General features: G+C 39.6%; 1 protein-coding gene across 6 annotated transcripts in view; it reads left to right on the forward strand.

Moving 5' to 3' along the window:
* Positions 1-19814, forward strand: part of BMPR1B (bone morphogenetic protein receptor type 1B) — a 344071-nt gene that overhangs the window by 120527 nt on the left and 203730 nt on the right. For all 6 annotated transcript variants that reach the window (XM_054030452.1, XM_054030451.1, XM_054030450.1 and 3 more), the window contains one exon: positions 8219-8299. The gene's annotated coding sequence lies outside the window, so the exon portion shown is untranslated. The remainder of the gene's footprint in view (positions 1-8218; positions 8300-19814) is intronic.

The following is a 19814-nucleotide window of genomic DNA, read 5'->3' on the forward strand; positions in this document are numbered from 1 at the left end:
GGAAAGGTATGCCCCCCTGGCTGACACCCTGAGAGCGAAGGGCTACGAGGTGCAGATGGACACCCTGATTGTCGGAGTTCTGGGCGCCTGGGACCCCTGCAACGAGCATGTGCTGCGGACCTGCGGGGTCGGTCAACGCTACGCACGGCTCATGCGGCGCCTCATGGTCTCAGACACCATCCGATGGTCCAGGGACATCTACATTGAGCACATCACCGGCCACCAACAGTACCAGGAGGCGTGAGCCAGAGTGACATCAGTCTCCCACTGCAAGAAAGGGACCAAGTGACCTTTTCCATTGGATCATATGAACTGGAACCATAAACTCCCTGAACATTAAATCTCACCAAATGAGGGTCAATCCATCCTCCTCATCATATCCACTCATTATACTCCACACCCGAACATAGCGCTCTATGAACTTCATACCCTCATATCTCAATGCCTGTACTTTAACCCATCAACCTTTTACCCCCAATTGGGGATATTGCAGATTATGTATTCCTTATGCCACCTGATCTTAAACCAAACTTTGCACCCTTGATAATCTGTACGTTATTCCCTGATAACCAGAAACTTCTATGCTCGAACTCTGTTCACTTTTTTTTTTAACATCGTCTTAGATTCACTCATCCATAACGTATAAGCACAATGGACAAAAACTCATCCCTTCTGCAAAAATGTACGGTCGTACCGAGTGGAGAAATAGATGTCCTTCTGTTTTAGTCATAATTTAAAACATCAAGCTAGTATGTAGAAATTCCTACCCCTTTAATTTGTATTGGTTAGTTTCACACCTGGGGTCAGGGGGGAGGAGAAGGGTTTGTTGAGCACTGGACTGAGACTCAGGAGATATGGGTTCTATTCCTGGCTCTGAAGCTGGTCTACTGGGTGACCTGGGGCAAGTCACTTCATCTCTTTGTGCCTTGGTTTCCCAATCTGTAAAATGGGGCTAATAGTAATGACCATTTGTAAAGTGTTTTGAGATCTACTGATGAAAAATACAGTGTAAGAGCTAAGTAGTATTACTGTTAATTTATTTATTAAAGAACTTATATATATATATATAGTTATAGTTATAGTTATGCATTTAGAGTAGGGGTCTGATTCTGTGCTCACAGCAAAAAACAACAACAAGAGGACCGCTGCAACTCCTAGTAGAAGTGATTTGGTTATAGTGGAATAAAATCAGTGTGAGATCAGAATCTGTGCGAATGAACTTTTCTTGATAACAAAACAATTGCATTTTATTTTTATTGAAGTATAGAAAGCTTAAAGGGAGACCAGCTCCTAGTCTGATTTCTAACTCTCCTGGCTCTTCTGCTAGAACTTACTCCTGTACTGTCAGCATGCCAAGCTAGGGTCAGGAGAACTTTGTTCTCCCTTCACATATTTCTTTAGTTAGAGAACTTGAAAATGTTACTTCTTAGTCATCATATACAGAATAAAACTACTTGGCCATATTTGGCTGGCAATGTCGCGTAGAAGGAAATTTGACACTTCAGGCTGAGAAACTCCTTTGATTTGTGAACAGTACTTCTGCTAGTGGGAAAATGTGCAATCTGTTGTCTGTGTTTATAAATATACTGTACGTTCCCACACTTTCCCTTAAACACTAGAAGAGGGCTTTCTATTGTTAAAAGCAGCCTTAGCCAACAGTTATCACAGAACGTTATCCGCGATGCCCTGATTTCCCCTATGCCCAGAAAAGGAAATAACTGTAGTTATCTTATGGTGTATTTTGGCAAAAGGTGATAGTGAATACTATAACTTTATTATCATTGAGGTGTAGTCACAGGATGCATGTAATGGCACTTGTACTTTCCTGATGTTGCTGAGTAAAAAGAACCCTGGATAGTTGAGAATTGGCATCGGCGACTAGAAAACTTGTCTCCTCCAAGATTTTGTAGATTTAAAGTTTAGTAGTTCATGCCAAAAAAAAAAAGGGGGGCCAGCCTGCTGTTTCCAAATAGAATTAATAAATGTGTTCTTAAATGTGTCTTTTATGAAGATTTTGATACATATATGACACTGTAAAGGAAGCAAGGCTCTCAGCTCTTACTCGGGTGCTAAGTCATAAAAGGGATCCTCAAACCACAACATACGGAGCTAGCAAACTTTACCTCAGATCTGCACGTGTATTCTGAATGTGAATGAGGGATCGATAGAGCTTCTGACTGGCTAACTTAGTGGCACAATGTTATATCCTTTCAGAACAGGTAGCTCCTAGAGCATCCCTACTTGGCTGAGATGATAGTTTCAATGTTGTTGAGGCACTACATAGTGACTTAGAAGAACTGGGTTCAATTCTGGGGTATACAGATTTCCTGTGTGAGTGACCTTAGGCAAGACACTTAATGTCCCTCTGTCTCAGTTCCCCGTTTCTAAAATAAAATGGGGTATTGTACTACTTCCATTCTCCCATCCTTTGTTTGCATTGTCTATTTAGAGTGTAAGTTTTTCGGGTTAGGGCCTGTCTCTTATTATGTGCATGTACAAGTACCTAGCACAGTGGGACCCCAGTCTCTGAAGTTGGGGCCTGTAACTGCTACTAAATACAAATAATTATCAAGTATCAACATTTCACTTGTTTACATGCAGATTTGACCCACATTAAAACTGTAGTGCCGTCTAGTAAACATAGCATTATGACAACAATTATTTTAACAAACAAGAGCAGAGAGACTGGCTCCAAGTGAATAATTCACAGTTTGTCTGAGGTTAGCTTCTATGGCTGGCTGCAGAATAGCCTTAATCAGATTGCAGTGTTCTCAAATTTGTTATTCAAGTCATTGTAGGTGAGTATTTGATGTCTCTCTTAAAGATGTATTGTTTGGTAGTGAATGGTCTGAAGTCATATGATTTATTCTTTTTGGTTTGCTGAGTGCACAACTTCCAATATGAATTTTAAAAAATATTTTTGTACATATTCTTGGATAAGCAGCTTTGAAATTTGCCTCCCTTGAACATTTATGTTAGTAAAAGTCAATGACATGAATATTAGCAGAAGCAAACACAGTAGAGACCTGAGCATGGGCAAAGCATTTAAAAATGTTTGTGAATAGTCACAATTTATTCCCCCATTATATATATTTAACTCCAGCAAGTAAAGCTTGGTGCTAACAGTTTCAATTTGTTGACACTATCACCTTTTTTTAGGCTTAGTTTCCTTTTATCTGCACCTTTACAGTATTCTGAGCAGGAACATGTTTAATGTAGGAGTTTACTGTCAAAAGAAAGTGTTTGAAAGTGAGAAAACTAATCAGAATTTGAACTCCTTTCTCCCAACTTCCCCATACTGAGCTGTTAATGCACCTGAATGCTGACCAGGAAGTACCAGCTCTGGAAATGAGACTCAGCAAATAGTTTAATTCTGAATTCCCATGTAATCCTGGCCCTCCTTGCCAACAAGATAGTGTCATTTGGGATAGTCGGTTTTGTGATGTGGATACTCTCCACTAAGAACTGAACTGAAACCACCAACTCATTTCACATATATCAACAAATAGCCATTAAATGATTATGCCTGTAAGTCACTATGAACCTGGCTTGGATTTCAAGTGGTGACATAGATTAGAAAGTCTCTGAATCCCATTACTAACTCTTGAGCCACTGAGTCGGCAAAATATTCTATTCTATTGTGGTCAATTCAGGATTTTATACCTCAGAGTTGTAGGAATGTCATTTAAAAATGGTAGTGGGTGTACTTCTAGCTGCCATTTTGAATGCTTGAATGCAAGCTTGAAAAATGTGACATTGTTATGTAATTTGATTACGTTGTTTCAGTTCATTTTAGATAGGGTCCGCATTTCAAGAAGCACATACTGAACATCGTACTGTGATTTTCACCATTATTAGCAGGCTCTGCGGTGACGCTGAAAATTAAAAAGGCATGGGGAAAGAATGGGTTCCTCACCCCCAGATGTGAGCAGTGTTGAGGTACACACGCGGGGCAGTGTTTCTGCCACTGCCTCTGTTGAGCTTGTCCTTGGAAAAAAATATAGGACTGTAGTCTGCGGAGCTGCCAACCTTACGTCTTTCCCCAGTGCTAAATGAAATAGAATGAACCTATTTTCACCACTGTATGCCCCATGATGAGGCCTCCTTTTTTTAAAAAATGACAGTGTTTACCATTTTAATTTTTCTTTATTCTTAAGATTAAAAAAGCCACAAATATAAAAATTGACCTCTACTCTGTTTAAATTTAGATGTTAAAAATTAACATCTTCAGCATCAGGGCTCATCACCCAAATATTTCTTCTCACAATTTTGTATGCACAGTCATTCATGACTTCTCAGTATAGCGTTTGTGTGTCAAAGTAATGTCTCTTGTGAGTATGAATGATTGTGCATGCAAAATAGCTGGTGCAAATGTACAGGGAGGTTTGTCTCCCTCCAAAAATTTAGCCCAATAAGTTAAGTCAAAAGCAAAAGGCTAGCTGGAAAACAGCCTCATCATGGTCTTGAGAGGTCTCCTACTACTTTTAAAATATTACAGTATAACAATTTGCCATGGTATTATCTCACTGAAAATGAAGCCAAATATCTTCCTGAAGGAAAGGTAGATAATAGTTTTGTTATATACCAACATTCTAGGATTGTGCTTTATTAAATATAGATATCACTATTTTTTTCCTTAAAACCTGCTTTCAGTTCACCCTAGGGTAGCTAATTGATGTGGGCATAGTAATGTGATTTCTCAAAGTTGTATAATTTTTTAGTGGACACCTATAAATATTTGTATTAATCTACCACATTTTACCCAGCAAACAATTATAAATCCAGATTTATAGGAGTGCGTATTTCTCCTTAAAGCATGTTGGGGTGAATAATTACCTTTTGTTGCCTTGTTTAAGTCTTTTTATCTTTTTATTCCTATTTCTTCTGAGGTCATCTAGTGATGAGGGTAAAGATAACTGACTGGAGGTGGGATCCTGCTTAATTCCATCAAATTGATCTTGATCTGAGAAGTTATTTCTGCCTTCAGCTTGACTGGAGCTTTGTAGTAATTATTTTCCATACTTGCCAGGAGTAAATGCCAGCATAATTATAGGCAGAACTTGGTTGCTGAAGGTGCTAACCTGAATTGTAATGCCAGGATATAACTGGTGTTTTAACAGCCTAATTAATTTGTCTCCTGAACGGCAGGGCTGGGAATTAAATAGGGTTTACAGCACTATTGACTTATGAAAATGAAGGAAGTGGGAAGGAAAAGAGAAAATACATTAATTGTTTAGTGGACGTAAGCCAGATCTACACTAGAAAAGATTTGTTGGTATAGCTAACCTGGCGAACCTTCCTAGTATAGATTAATCTTGCAAAAAAGTGCTATTGCCAGTGTAGTTTATATCAGTTCCCTGAGCAAAATAAGCTATACTGCCAAAAGTACCTTTTTGGTCTGTATAAATGTGTCTACAATAGGGCTTTTACCTGTATAGAAATGTAAAAAAATCACCCTGCTAACTGACAGTACTATAGTGGCAAAAGTGTCTAGGGTAGACCTGGCCTTAATGTACTATACAACTATTTTGTAAAGCAGGGGTGGGCAAACTACGGCCCGGGGGCCGCATCCAGCCCTTCAGACGTTTTAATCAGGCCCTCCAGCTCCTGCCGGGGAGCGGGGTCCGGGGCTTACCCTGCTCCGGTGCTCCAGCCGGGGAGTGGAGTCGGGGGCTTGTCCTGCTCCGAGTGTGCTGTGGCTCTGCGCGGCTCCCACAGCTCCCATTGGCTGGCAACCATGGCCAATGGGAGCTGCAGGGGTGGCGCCTGCGGATGGGGCAGCACACAGTGCCACCTGGCCGCACCTCCACGTAGGAGCCGGAGGAGGGACATGCTGCTGCTTCTGGTAGCTGCTTGAGGTAAGCGCCGCCCAGAGCCTGCACCCCTCACCCCTTCCCGCGCCCCAACCCCCTGCCCCAGCCCTGATCCCCATCCCGCCCTCCGAACCCCTCGGTCCCAGCCTCCTCCTGCATCCCAGAGCCTTCACCCCCAGCTGGAGCATCCTCTCACCTGCACTCCAACCCCCTACCCCAGCCCAGAGCCGCCTCCCCTACCCTGAACTCCTCAGTTCTGGCCCCACCCCAGAGGCCAACCCCCAATTTCGTGAGCATTCACGGCCCACTATACAACTTCCATACCCAGATGTGGCCCTCGGGCCACAAAGTTTGCCCACCCCTGTTGTAAAGATTCATCTTCAGAAATCAATATTGACGGCTTTGTTCTTATGTTACTGTATTGTAAATGTTACTTTCTTGAATAAAATTTGAATTTGTTTTAGATGTTTAGCAACCCTCTATCTGCAAAGAGGAACACTTTCATCACAGATTTTAGTCATGCCAATACTAGACACTCAACAGGCCAACAAAAATTGTGGGTCTTGGAGAAAAGAAATGGTACCCTGTTAACTTTGGCTTTCCATTGTGATTGCTGCTCTGCACTGAGTTAAGCCATTAAAATTGGGCTTCACTAACATACAACCATACTGCAGGAAAGAAGTTTCATCTTAGATCGATGACTCTTTTCTTTGACATTTATATTGCAGTTACATCTACACTTCTTCCTGACTCATGGGGCAATGTTAGGTCATCACTCACTTTGAACCCCAGATAGATTGTGTGCTGCCATATTTTGTTATAACTGAAACTTTTAATTTTGCATCTACATTTTTTAATTCATTTGGTTTTGTATCTTATTGTTCAGAGCCACTTTGATTACCCCATCCCTCCTCCAACCCCCCTCCCAAATAGGAAGTAAATATGTTGTGCTTCAAGCAACTCTTGCCCTCTTCGAGCCCCCATACTCTGGGCCCAGTTGTTCCACTCTCTCCCTTGAATAGACACTTACTCCCATAAATACCTCACTGATTTCAACTGTATTACAGTGGGCCAGTAGCCCCACTATCATTAAAATTGTTACTAGCTTACTGTTTAATTATCTAATGAGTCTTCAGGGGACTACTTGCAGACTAAGGCCTTTATTCTGCAAACACTCTCACATGACTTCTTCAATGGGACTACTTGCATGGCTAAAGTGGGCACATGAAGAAGTGTTTACAGGGTCAAGCTCTAAACTTCTACTCAACACTAATAGGGTGGAAGAACTGGGCTCTCAGATGGTGTGAGAGGCCTCATTATAGATGCATCTAGTGTGAGTTTATTAGGTGTGGAATTGGGCTCTCGGGTTTATCTCCCACCACTCCAGAGCAGGTATCATTTGGCCCTAAGTATTGTGTGTGTTATTTTCTTGTGTTTGGAAAAAAATGGAGCAGAATGGGTGATCCCACTTGTCTGGTAAGAGCAGCACTAGAACAAAACCATCATCACAATGTAAGAGTCTCAATCAAGTCTCTTATGACTCTGTAGTAGTCAAGTCAGCTAAAATGTTCATTAAGTAATGGTAAATTATCATTGAAAATCTCTGGAAATTTATTGTATACAAAAGCAGCACTGAATATATATTTTAAATAGCAGTCAAGGAAACTGGCTGAAACACCTAGGAACATGCCCAGCATGACAAGTGAAGGATTAAACTCACAGCTTCCATTCTTAATAGGGGATTACATAGTTAAATCACTACCTGGTACTTGAATTTGTTGAATTGAAGTCTGTTGATTGCAGTGTGATCATTGGCTTTTGTGCATTAATAAAATAATATTACTTTGTTTTGCTATGTTTCAGATTGTGAAATAATATTTAGGCTTCAGTCACCCTAATATTTAGGTTTCAGTGTTCAGTAAAATGTAAATCAGATAAAAGTTTAAAGTAAGAAGAATTTTTTTATTTTTCCTGCAAGACTCAGAAGTTGACAGCAATGCTTTTGGTCTCAATCTTACAGTTCTTACTCAAGTGACTAGTTTTATTGATTGTGTTGTTTAGTTGTAAAAATACTATGGTTTAGTGTCAGCATGAGTTTAATTATTTAATTTATATAACTGCAACATGAGCCGTACAAGTAGAGAATGAAGGGCAATCAAAACATCTCCGTGTCTGAGCGTATATGTTGAAAGAGGGGAAAGGCACCTCTTATTAATATGTGCATTTCATGTTGTTTGATTCCTGCCAAACGTTTACTGTTTGGCACAAGTATCCATAAAAGGCATGCTACAGCAAGATAATAGCTAAATGTTTAACTGTTAATTTTCTCATTAAAATGTAATTTGATGCTCATGTTAAATGTACCATATTATGTTGTCTTGATATATCTTTCTGCTCTATTGTAGGTCACCCAGCAGGGAATGTTCTTGTTTTGTTTAAAGCACAGAAGTGACAAGAAGATTTCTTGAACATTGGGAATTCTGCAGGTAAGGACTTATATGCATTTAATTGAATCAGTCATTTCATTGATATTAAGGACATAACTATTATTATTAAGCACCAGCATGAAGTAGACACAGAAGAAGAATGGCAGTTTATGAGCTGTAGTAAGAAAAACTAAATAAGAATAATTGAAAATATGCCGCTTTGTAATGGAATGAAAATGTATTTTGAGTGATCTACCATGGGGAAAGGTGGTTTCTGTTCGTATATGCGGGCTGCCACCCAAAACATGAAAGGTAAGATGTTGCGTTCAGATATAATAATAGGAACCAACTGAGAAGTTACACTTTTAAATTGTCAAAGTGTAAATATCAGTACTGTGGCTCTGCAGTTAGCACAGAGAGTACCAGTAGCACCAGGCTTGACTTAATCTGGCTATCGTTGCCCATTTTAGATTTTCAGACAAGAATTGGTGGATCTACAATTTGTATTCAGGAAACATTCCTCCTTCCCTTTGGGGGTATTGCTGAATAATAGCATTTGTACAGAACTAGGTTGCCATTCTCTGATCTTTTGCATGAGATAAACAAGCAGTAGCTCTGTACTGGAAAAACCAGCAGTTCTTTGTTTAAACAGTTAAAACCCTGAGTTGTGCAAAGGAGGGAGGATTCTGAGCTTTTCGGTGTGTAGGTCCTGTACTCACTGGAGATGCTGTTATAAACTCCTGTGATGACAGCTGGCACAGAAAATAAAACGGAGTGTCGTTGTTTTACACCAGCTATTATACTGACATTTTTCTATGCAGACAGGCACAATACTGATTACTAGCGTACACTCTTCCATAGCAAACAGCACGTGCAGTGACAAATTTCACAATAGTTTACAATATATGCTGTGATGGCTTATGAGATATGAACCCTAGGGTCTAGCATCTCAGGCAAATCAGCAGTTTCTGAGCTACTCTATCAACGGAACCTCTATCATCTAATTTGAGAGCTACATGCCAAGAGCCAAGAGTTTCTTGCAACTAGGGAAATAACGGAAAATCTTCCATAGTGAAGTAATAATTCTTGACAGTATGATATTTTATGTTGTTTGAGTGTGACGAAAAGTCAAAGCCTAAGATATAGAAATTATGTTGAGACTCTTACATTCTTGGAACTTTTCCTAGAGCAATTTCACTGCTTAATTTGCGTTTGGTGTTAGAAAGTTTATAGGACCCTGATGCTTTGTTACGTAGGCCCAGGTTTTGAAAAGGAAAAATTGGATGTCTATTAAGTTTAAAATAAAACTGTAACATTCTCTTATAAAAATAGGCATGTTGTTGTTTAAATGTCGATGCAATACTATTCGAAGACGTAGGGCAATTCCTGCCTTGAGAATCTTATGTTGTGTACGGACAGCATTGTTTTTAAGAGGGTACTTTTCAACTTTACACATTTTTGAGATCATTAAAATAGTAATTTATTTTCTCTTCTGTTTTCCAAACTCCATTATCTTCACATCTCTGCTAGGAAAACTTCCTCCTGCCCCCCAAAGTTTCTCATCTTCCAAAGGCAAAGTTTTGAAATATTTCCTTTTGACATAAACTATAAAACAAATTAAAATGCTGTTGATTTTGAATCTACAGCTTAAGAACCCAAACTCATTTGAAAAGTTTTCTACTTATAAACAGTCCTGGATGCCACAAAACTGATAGCAAAGGTTGGGGCTGGTTCTCTACTACTTTCTTTATATATTCATTTACATCTGCACCAAGTGGGTGAGAAATGTTATTACCAATTTGGGTGGAGAGTTCTGATTTGGTAGCATTTTACATTTTGCGCAGGTGTAACTGACTACATAAGATGCAGACACTGGAGAATGAGTCCCACTGGGTTTTGCTGGGTTCTGGTAATGTGACAGGCAACTTGGCTATATATTACTTGTTCCCGTCTTTCTATCTGTTACTGTTCTAGCATCATTGTTGTTGCCAAATGTAATGTATGAAGGGACCCATCTGACACCTATGTGCACAGAATGAGTAAAAAAATGAGGGAGAGAAAGCAATATGGTGTTGTCTCTGAAATTCACACAGCACAAATAGTAGATTTTTTTGAAATTTGACTTATCATGAAATACTTAGGAGGAAACTTCCTCAAATTTACAGCTCTGTTTTTAATCTAAAAAAGCATTTATTTTTATGTAGTTTTTGTATTAGTTAATTTTTTTTACAGTTTGTTTACTCAAAGAACAACCATGTTAACAGTCTACAAATATTTGAAGTGTATAAATATTAACAAAGGAAAGCAACTGCTTAGGATATTACGAAGTGGTATTACTGGTCCCAGTCCTACAGTAAATGCTACATGAACACATGGGTTTGCCTGCATGGTGCTGATTGCAGGATCAGGGCTACTAAGTATTGTCATCTTTCTTGCCACTTTTATAGCCTTCTTCCAAAACTCATGATTATATGCCAGGCTGTTCTGTAGCTTGATCTCTCTGAGGTCTATTGAGATCTCGTCTATGTATCAAGTCTTTGGGCTCTCCGTTGGTCGTTTTCCATCCACAAGCATTGCAAGAGCCACCCTACCAACATAAGTCTGCAATCTCCACTGGATATACCCATACCAATGTAGTCTAGCCTACGAGATCTGTGAACTTAAGGGAAATGGGGTCTGATCCTGCACCATTGAGGTCAATGGGAGTTTTGCCATCCTCATGAGTACGGGAGCAGGATTGATACCATAAAGAGCAAGCTGACTGTCAAGTAAAAGTGAGATCCATTAAATTTTCTCAAGCAAAGTGATAGTCGCTCCAGCTCACTTTTAGCTATCAGTAGTATTTGTATAATCAGGGTCTAAGTCATTATAAGCAGTAGATCAATGGCAGTGTGAGACTCAAATACATATTTTATTAATTAGGGAAGAGTTGTATATTTCCCTTGCAGATTGCCTGGTATAGATATATGGGGCCAGACCCTGACACCCAGTTTGTGTGCAACTAGTTTAGCTCAGTGGGCGCAAAGTTCTCTTTAAGCAGCCTTTAAGCCCTATATCATCTCAGAGCTGGTGGGAGCTGGTCCTGTCCTCTTGTACTTCTATGTTATGCTGGCTAACCATGCCCTGCTGGAGCGTAGGAATGTAACGGCCGTAATCATTGTACTGGTAGCAAATGTGGTTTCGGTATAGCTGCTCTTATATTGGCTCAGTAAACCTGGGCTCCCCTTATGCAAGAGACATCCTACAAGGGCTGTTGCTGCTGGGTTTATGTTCACTTTGATTTGCAGAATTGGGCCCTTAATATTTATTAGATTTATAGTCTCTGTGACGGTGAACTAGATGTAAGAGTTCACTAAAGGATAAGTAGGAAGCTCTGAGCAGGGCCATATCTGTTTGGTCTTGCCCACCCATTCCTCCACCACATTTACACATTCATCCTCTCCACCCACAACTTGAACTGTATTTTGAAACATTTGTAACACACAGATTGTATATCGAATGCTTGGAGGAGCCATGATGTAATGTAATTCTTTTGAACACGGTTCATCGGGTATTCGATTATGCAATGTTTTAGTGCACATAGCATGAGCTACGTGAAGTCCTACAAAAGAACAGGGAAGAACCCAGCAAGCATTGTTAAAGTAACAAGCCAATTCATTAACAGACAGATTAGGAAGACTGCCACCCAAATAAATGCAAAGTGTCACTCAGCAGGCTTGCGTTACTCAGCTTGGTAGCATTATTGAGACATTTCTGTTGAGTTACTGTTCTTGAACATCTTTTCAAGATTGTACAAATGTATTGTATTGTACAAATTACATAAGGTATAAACGTGCTTTGCTATAAATCATAGGGCCAATCTCCATCTCAAGTATACTGGTGTAAATTTAGTTAATTCCTTTGAAGTCAATGAAGTTATTCCAGATTTACACTATTGTATCTGGCCATTTCTAAACTAGTCTGTATTACAAAAGCGTAAATCATAACCAGGAATATCAAAATTTTTGCATTCTGTGAAGACTTTCCTCATTTGGGGTTCAGTTTTGCAAACACTTAGACGTATGAGTAACCCCTCAATAGTCCGGTAGGTGTCTGTATAAACTGTGGCTGCTGATTGCAGTTGCAGACAACATAGCACTGTGAAGAGATGCTCTACAGCCGCTAGCTCAAACTTACTTTCCGAGTATCATAACTGGGGTTGGAAGAATCCCAACAAGTCATTTAGAACACTTGCCTGGTTTTTGTGTGTCTTTGTTTGTGCAGGGTTTTTTTTTTTTTTTTCACTAGAGAGGGGTCTGTGTTCCAGAATTTTTATCTGTGTTTTGAATCCCCCAAAGTTGAAAGGGAGTTTGGATTTGAGGTTTTGGCTCAGCCTGTTATAGAAATTTGGGCCAGTCAAGAATTGTGATCTGGTTCCAGGTTTCGGTTCTTGACCTTCCTTCCCCAACAACAACAAAAAATTTAAGGATGTCGGATAAGGATTTATGTTTGACCTCGTCCCTAATTTATATCACAGTTTAATTCATTTTATATTCCAGCTACTGAGTGTATTCCAAGATATGTATCCTATGTATCTTGAGCCCATACATAGCAGAAGTGGTTCTTTTAGGTCTATGTATTTATGTTGTGGCTACAAGCATTAAACAGGGCCAGCCTTGTTTTACTTATCCAGCTGCTGAATATGCAAGAGAGTCAGCTTGAATGTTTAAATTCTCTCAGTAAATTTAGAAACAGAAGATCTCATCTTATCAGAAATGTCCAGTTATCCTGCCTCGCACCACATTAATGTCATGTAAACATCTTCAGATCCCCAGCAGAAGAAAATCTGTAAGGACCATTATAAGGGCAAAATAAATACTACTGTAGGCTCCCAAATGACTGTAGAACATGTGCAGTATCTCCCGTTTGCCTCTGACAACTTCACATCCCACTGCAGATCCTCTCCTCTTTAATGCTCCTCTATTAGAAGATGAGTAGGGGGTGAGCAGGCCCTGTGCGATGCCATGTACACTGCTTGAGCTCAGAAAGTAGTGTACAAACAGGCTGTTGCAAGAGATGGAATAGCCAAGCACATGTGGTTGCAGAAAGTCTGATTGCCAAGAATGGGTCAAATTGGATGCACATGTGGGGCTCCCATTGACTGCAGTGAGAGCTGCACTGATATATGTAAATGCAGTATTTGAGCCACCACCCTTCTTACCTCTTAAAGAATGTACAAGTGGATGCTTTGTGTTTAATTTTTTACTTTTACTTCTGTGTACAGAATCTTTTTTGGGAGATGTTCTGAATTCCCTTATAGTCCCAGCTAGCCAGTGGCTTTAAAATAGTTTTAAACTGTTTGATGGATCAAAATGGGCTTGCTTGATATGCAGCTAGTACTGTAGCTTTTGTATGTTGCTTTATTGGGTAGTTCCAGTAGTAAACTGAGTTTATTAAAGTAAATTTATGAAAAGACCCTAATTGCCTGTCCTCAATAATATTTTAATACTCTCCAGTCTTTGCCTTTTTATACCGTAATGTAATGTACATGGCGCAACATGTGTACGCATATTGTTTAAGGGGCTTGAATGGCCTGCCTGTCTGAAACGTTTTACTAGATTCCAGCCTTTTTTCCATGACATCATTAAAACAGACTTCCTTGAAAATATGAACAGCTGCTGTGTACCATTTTTTTTTCTGTGTTTTAGGTTACAAACTGTAGCAGCATTTCACAAATGACGGCGATAGGCCAGCTTGATGCAAAATGAAGTGAATGCAGCCAAACTCAGAGCTGTGGAGCTGTTAACAGACCAGTAATGAAACAGGTCCCCATGTCTGAAGCATTTCATAATGCAGTAGGGGATAACTTACAGAACTGCAGAGTCTGTTGTCGCATTTTGGCTAAAGGCTGGTCCTGTTCCGTCATCTCCCTCCTAAACTAAACTGTGCATGATTTAAGAAGATGAAAACAATATTGTTGTCAGACTTTTGGCACAGATGGCAAGTCAGTTGAAGTATTTTACTGTGGTTTTTGCAGTGCTGTTGTTCAGATCTTTCATAGATAGACAGTCCCTTAAAGCTCTCTAGCCCAATCCACGGAAACTTACTTCCTTTATTTCTGTATGACTTTTGGAGTTCACACAAGAAAAGTGTGGGATGGAGCTCTCATTGTTGTAAAATAGAATTGTAGATTCAGCAGCCCAGATGGAAAGAATAATCTCCATTTTGCCTCTCCATGTAATTGGGGGAATCATGTAACAGGAGAACGTGGACTGCTTGATCACTCTATTGCACCATTTTTATCATGGTTTAGCTTCATAGGAGTTTCACCTCTTCTAATGCTGGCATAAGAAATATACAAATTTTTAAATATTTCAAAGAATATATGTAATTTCACATAGCTCTTGGTAAAGAGTTATAGTTTTTATGTGCTGTACTATAGACACACAGAATTTGTTCCTATAATAGCCTATATCAGAATATGGAGAAGTCCTACTTGGCATCCAGCAAGTGGAGAGGTAACGCCCTGATCAACGCTCTCCTTGGAGCTCAGGTTGGAGTGATGAGGAAGTGCTGATAGCTGAGGACCCAATCAAGTGCTCATAGAAAATTCTGCCCCTTTTGTAGGGAGAAAGTATTGTCTCTCAGCTCTTCTGGGAGTAGAGGTGCATGATACAAGTGTGTGCCATACCACTCTGGCTGGTTCCATGATTGCCCCATTTACTGGGAGAGCTACCCAATTGGGTTCAGTTGGCTGTAGGATATCAAAGAGCTTGTGCTGTGTGTCATCAACTTCCTGAAGTGGGATCTAAAGTTCAGATACCACCCTCTGCAAAAGTTCTTTGTGTTGCCTGTGGTCATCATGCAGGAATCGGGTGATTGCTCCATCGGATGAGGACGATGATACACCTGTCAGTACCGCCGGTAATGGTGGATCTGGCTCAGTGTCTTCCTCCTCTGTATACACTGGGAGAGTCGGTTGTTGTTGCCTTGCGGAAGAGGCCAGTGAGACTCTCACATGATTCCAGGGCGCCATACTTACAGATCTCATGGACCCCAACAGGGGAATACAGATAGGGACTGCACCTCTTGAAGACCTTCCAGTTACAGGTAAATGACTTCCATATATCTGTCAGAAGCTTCCAAAATATTTCTTTAATCAAACAAAATCATCTGGGTATTTTCCCAAGTCACTCTAATGTTCTTGAGTGCTGTTGTTTTCCCTTGGTTCATTTACCATAGCAGATATTCAGTATGTGTAAAAACATATGTTGCTGTCTAGTCACCTTGTTGATTCCAGATCAAAGGCGGTGATGAAAAGTGAGCTGTTCCATCTAGGGTGGGGAATAACTTATGCGTTTGAACTAAAGTTGAGTTAAGCAATTTTCAGAAGGTAGAAATTACAAATGAAAATGGTTCTGGTGGTCTCATGCTGTTTCCTAGTGGACAGTGGTCCACCTCACAACTGTTGTGCACCTTGGCATGACTGGGAACCTCCACTTGGGTCTAGAATAGCTAAGGATCAAATGCTTCTGCAAAGCTGTGTGGCTGCCTAACTCTAGAAAGTACCCATGTAATATGTAGGTGGATATCAAATTAATGGAAATGAGTGGGTTTTTTAAAAATGTAGTTCAGAATTAATTTAGCCTCATTTCTTCCATTTTATCTCCTAGTTGATCCTTAGGATAGTCACTGAGACTTTAGAATCTTGCAGCAACATGATGATGATGTAATACAATGAAAATTAATTAATTAGAACTTTTTTTTAAAAAGTGTATTTACAAATAATTGATTTAGTATTTAGGGGAAAAGCATTCTAGGCCCATCTGTGCCTGGCGATGAATGAACACCCAGACATTTGTTGGGGGGGGGGGTTGCTCCCCAGAGTGCAAATGTGAAGGGAATATGACTTAGGGGACTTGGGTTCAATTCCCAGCTCCACCACAAGACTTCCCGTGTGATCTTTGGCAAGTTACTAAGTCTCTTGAGGCCTCACTTCCCCATCTGTACAATGGGGATAATAGGCAAATAGTATCTCACAGGGGTGTTGTATAGATAAATACATTTAAGATTTTGAGGTTCTCAGATACCACAATACCAGGGGCCATATAAATACCAAAGAAAGTACTGCTCTAGGCTTGTACTAGATGGTACTTGCCTCCCCACAAGGAGTGAGGGGAAACTGCCCTCTCCTTTCATTGGCCATTTTTTGTGAGCAAGTGGAAGCTTACCCTGTGCCCAGGAGGCAGTGTGTGCTATGAACCATGACTGTGCTCTCTGATTACATGATTTCTCAATACTGTTTTGAAAAAACAAACCGACAGTCTGAGCTTAAATCTGGCAATGGGAAAAGATTACACTGCAAACTCATGCTGTTTGGAACCATTTTGCAACAGGTTAGGTTTCTCTTTCAGAAGTCTTGTGATGGGAATTAACAAGGATCTCCTTAAGCTAATGTGTTGACACATTTCTTCCCTAAATGCAGGAATATTATTTAGGTTGGCATGCATCTAACTTTTTTCTAAAGGGGGTGTGGGGTTTGGGAGGGAAAGGTAACGAGGCATCACTGGAAATATTCCTGAAACCAAATTGCTCCATAGAAGTGGATTTTAATTCTATGGGCAAAGCCAGACAGTCCATTGTCATGTCCCATCACCCCCATCCCCACCACCCTTTCTACAGGTCAGTTCCATTTGGGGCTCAGAAGATGCGGAGCCATATAGTTACAGTTTAGCAGTAGATTGTTTCCAGTCCTGTATAGGTTCCAAAAAAAAAAAAAAAAAAGAGCAAAGGAGTGGATATATGGGGCAAGGATAGAGTCACGGTCCGGTGGTCCCTCTTTATCTCTTCCCTCCACCACCCCCCCGCCAAACTCTACTGGCTAACTGAGAGAGGCGAAGGAGAAAGGGCATGCTGTGCTTAAAAAAAACATGGTAGTGCCCTCTAGAAAGAAAGGAATATAGGGGCCACTGAGGTCCACATTCCTGAGTGCATTTTGCTGGACAACTCTGTGGAGACCATCCTCCGTGGACCCCATCCCACTGCCAGTTGTAGTGGCTTAGAGCAACAATATTGCTAACTGATATCTTTGATGACATATCAAGTAATAGTCCTTCATGTTCAACTAACAAGGAATGACTATTGGAAAAGAATGAGTGGCTGATCTCCTCTATGTTGCACTTCAGATCCACAGGCAAAATTGAAAGGGCACACCTCCATCCTCTGCTGCATGGAATTGTAACACCTGATTAAATGCAGTAAGCTAAGTTCTGTGCTGATTTACACCTGAGGAACCTTAAGTCGTTGGGTGGGTGAGGAGTGAGTGGGTGCAGAACATGAGCCAGTACATATCAGAAGCTAATGCTACTCTTTAGAATTTGTGACGTATCCAGGTAACACAGGGACCAGTGTGGTATAAAAGTATTAATTAAGTTATTAATTAATTAATTAAGGTATTAATCGACCTAGCACATGGTATAGTAACAAAAACTCTAACCACAGCCTCCTAAATCAACTCTCATCTGAATTATACGTTTAACACAAATTCAATCTCAGGATACCTTTTAATATTTGATATAATTAATTTATTTGTGGGCCTGGTCCTGCTTCCACTGAAGTCTGTCAAAACTCCCATTAATTTCATTGCGAGCAGGACCGAGCCCTATGTATAAGTATCCGTTTATTTCTATAGTTTATTTTTTTTTAAATCCTTAATATTGGAGATTTATTGTCAGACTGTGGCCCAGCAATGTACTCAGTGTGAGCTGTCGTTTTGCCTGCATGTATGTACTCTGAAGTTTAGCCACAGAAGCAAGCTGCAGGATCAGGACTGATTTTTCTACCAACTGTATGTAGATCATTTGTCTTTACAAAACAATCAAGGAATTGGCATTTTTTGTCAAGCCTTGTTATAGAAATTGTGGTTCATTGGTAACCTGTATTATATACTAGTTTTGGCAGCTTTGTACTGTGGAAATTGGTTGTGGATATTTTATTACCCTATTTAAGTAAATAACAATTCTAAATAACCATTTTTTAAAATTATCTTTCCGAAAAATCATGCCCAATTTTCTTTTTCTAGTTGGAGAGCAATTTATTTTGCATAAATTCATATAAAAGGTTTTGAATAAAGTATCCACTGAGAAATAGAAAGATCATTAAGAAACCTACAGAAATATTTCACTAAAGTACATTTGATTCCATAAAAGAAACATGGCAAATCTAAAGCTATTTGCTAATGATGAACACTGGAGTAAGCAATATGATTCTAGAGTTATTTATAATTACAATTTATATTATATGTACAGAACCAAGTAATTTAATGATGATAGAACGCATTCTGATCAGGGTTACACCAGTTAAAATCTGCAGTAATTTGATTGTATCAGAGGGGTAGCCGTGTTAGTCTGGATCTGTAAAAAGCAACAGAGTCCTGTGGCACCTTTAAGACTAACAGATGTATTGGAGCATAAGCTTTCGTGGGTGAATGCCCACTTCGTCGGATGTAATTTGATTGAAATCAATATACACCTCTACCTCGATATAACGCTGTCCTCGGGAGCCAATAAATCTTACTGCGTTATAGGTGAAACCACATTATATCGAACTTGCTTTGATCCACCAGAGTGCGCAGCCCTGCCCCCCCTGGAGCTCTGCTTTACCGCGTTATATCCAAATTCGTATTATATCGGGTCGTCTTATATCGGGGAAGAGGTGTAGTTAATTCATATTTATATTAGATAAAAATGTGACCATATAGTTGCAATTTGAACACCAAGAGAACAGGAACATTAGACTTCCAAGCCTCAGCCTCAGTGTAATCTTTACATTAATCCTTTGTTAAATGCATTCCTTCATGTAATAATCTGAACTTTGTAACAGAATAAATGCAAATAAGGTAGTGCTCTAAAATTGATCTAATTTGTGGCCCACTAATCTTGGTGAAAATGAAATGTGTATGCTAATGAGACTATTGATCTCTGCTTGAGAAGACACATAATGGAGAATATTGAAAATCAGCATGTTTTATAAATACCAGTACTTTGTATAGTAAAGGTACACTTTGCATGTTTTTCATTGGATCTGCTGATTATGAAATGTTGTTAATAGAGTAAAATGGGAAGTCCCCATATTTTAATAGAAAGTGTGTTTTCAAATCTTTATCACATTTCCTTTAAGCTCCAGTGCCAGAGCAGATGTATGCGACAAACAGTTCAGTCAACTATATTTAAACTGTACCTCAAAAACTAATACATCTGAACATCCAAATTACAACAGTGATGTAGAGATATGCCTGAGACCAAACTTTCCAGAAAGCTGTGTTTAACTGAGTATGTGTTCTACCCTAAACTATAAATCCACATGCCCCTTGATAAACCACTTAGAATACAGTCAGCTGAAGATTGACAGAACGAGGCTTTTTGCTTGCATCTATAATGGAACAGCACCTACTAGCATCATTATATATCAGCTTGGAAGTATTGCCATTGCATATCATCATAGCATTTATGTAATAAAACATAGTCATTTTCTTTATTAGTCCTAGTCAAAGTTTGCTATTTTGCATTTTTTGTTTTGTTTAACCTTTTGATAATTT

The sequence above is a fragment of the Malaclemys terrapin genome, chromosome 5 (assembly GCF_027887155.1).
Source record: "Malaclemys terrapin pileata isolate rMalTer1 chromosome 5, rMalTer1.hap1, whole genome shotgun sequence".
Taxonomy (NCBI): Eukaryota; Metazoa; Chordata; order Testudines; family Emydidae; genus Malaclemys; species Malaclemys terrapin.